Source organism: Nanorana parkeri, unplaced genomic scaffold (assembly GCF_000935625.1).
Source record: "Nanorana parkeri isolate BGI_ZX_2015 unplaced genomic scaffold, ASM93562v1 scaffold1203, whole genome shotgun sequence".
Taxonomy (NCBI): domain Eukaryota; kingdom Metazoa; phylum Chordata; class Amphibia; order Anura; family Dicroglossidae; genus Nanorana; species Nanorana parkeri.
The window spans coordinates 167,257-169,648 of NW_017307471.1; positions in this window are offsets into that span (position 1 = coordinate 167,257).

The following is a 2,392-nucleotide window of genomic DNA, read 5'->3' on the forward strand; positions in this document are numbered from 1 at the left end:
GGGGGGGAAAAAAGGACAGTACAGGAGCTTCTTTTTTTTTTGTCGCGCGTTTCCATTGGGATACAGCCAAGTAGCCCTCGGAAACGAATCGCGGTAAAAACGCGTGTCACGAAAGGCGCCACAAACGCGCATATTCGATACGCCTAGGTGTGAACCCAGCCTAAAGCACTGTACACTGTTAGTGTGTCTGCGACACAATGTAAATAAAGATAGATGTTTGAATCAATAATCAGCAGCATCTATCTCTCCCTGGAAACACTCTAAAATCTCACCCTAATCGGCTATATCACTATATAGTTTATTGCTAGTGTGTCTGGGACGTAATGTAAATATAGACAGACATTTTCAGCAATCAGTACCAGCATTAGAACCTGCAGTTTAATATGTATAAAATGACAGTGCTTACCAATAACCTCCAACTAAGAATAAATAATTATATATTACTATATGATATAATATGTATAACAAAATGTGTTAAATATTAATTATGAATTCTTAGCAGGAGGTTATTGGTAAGTGCTGTAATTTGATACATATTGGTTTGAGAATATTTTCATAATATTAACACAGCAGCTATTTATTATTTTGATTTGTATATTTTTGGGATTAGGGTTATTTGCACTGAGCACAGACTTTTCACGTAATAATTGCTTTTCCTGCAGTCTGTTATGCTTTTGTAACTTCTTCAAGTCTGCTCACAAACTAAACAAAGGCTGCTGGGAATCCTGATTTTATAGGGAGGGGGCTGGCACAAAACAAAGCCCCCATGATTGGCTCTTCTAAGGCACTTGACCACAGTTCAGAGGCCAGAAAGTGCATTGTTGGGAATTGGTGCTACAGGCCCAAATGGGCGACCTGAACCCAAAGCTCATCCCTAATGGACACTGAAAAAACATCTAATGCAGTGGCGTCACAAGGGGGGTGCGGCCCTCACCCGGGTGACACCATTGGAGGAGTGACACCAAAGTGACTGACACCCTACTCTGAAAAGTTGGGCACTCGGTCAACGACCGAAAGCCTGGCAGTTGCTTTAGAGTGGAGGGGACCCGGCGGCATACCTTATCCCGCCGGGTGACGTCCCCTCCTCTCTCTGCCAGCGTCCATCACCAAGATATACACGATATACGCGTATACACGATGACATCACGCGCGCACGAGATGATGTCACTGCAGGGTGTCACCTGGTACCTGCACCGGGTGCCACCACACCTGGGGACGCCTCTGATCTGATATGTAACAATAGTGGATAAGGTATCCTTTGTGAATCCGAAACACTTTCGGATTCAGACGAACCTGCAAATCAACGAAATTCCGTTGATTTGGCAGTACGTCTGAATCAACCAGTTTTTTAAATGCCCGAATATACTAAATATACAGTTTGCGGTGCGGCCGTTTTCAGGTGCTGCCATCTTTGTGTATACCAAGATATACTCCAAAATGGTAGCATGCATGCGCAGAATGCGCTGGCGGCTGATACAGCCGCCGCTCTTTCTGCAGTTTCTTTGTGCGGCTTTGGATTTCGGATACTCGTTGCCTCTAAATCCAAAACATCATTAAAATTTGTTTCCATTGACGAAACGAATGAAAATGTTTTTCATTTTCATTTGTTTAATCCGAAACAAATGTTTTTGCCCTGCACATGTCTACTGCTTATTAACGGTCATTCATACAAGGCTGCATTTGGATGCAGACTGCCCTAGGTAACACTCAAATGTGATACTGAGCCTCCATGATTGACACATTTCAAATCCAATAACTAAAAGCCGTGGGCCAGGGACAGTAAGGCTAGATAGGCATGGACTAGATGACGCTGAATATCCTCCATGGAATAAATAAAGTAGGCGCTATCTGACTTGCTGCAGTTTCTAATACACAATGTGAGAAGTTCACAGTGTACAATGAAATCAGAGAAAGCAATTTCAGTACTGGACAGAAGCCTATACCATGATCAAGACTGAAGTTAAGCCTGCAATTCAACGTATTGTGGCAGTGTAAGCCAATGCCACGGTGGAGGATGGCGACCATGGCACCCAGGACTCTCAGCCAAAGGGGCTGAGAGGGTCCAGAAAGTAAAGCATGTTATAAGGAAGAACCTGGCTTTTCAGGTTATTCCAGGTTTTCCTATTTGCAGCTGGGATATGGAGCTCTGGAGATTTCGTAGAGCTCTGGGTGGGATGAGATCTCCAGTCCTGGGGCCAGGTGTTGCCAATGACCAGCCTGGGCTAATCAGGTGGCTGAGAGCAGCCTTATCAGGAAGCCAGCCCAGTGCTCAGGGGAGTGTTGGAGTTGTGTGTGTGCAGGAAGCACACAGACACAGACCACCTCGGGAGCGTGCTGGACGCACATGGAACAGCCAGGGGTGGCTGGGAGCGGTCAGGAAGGTCGGTGACCC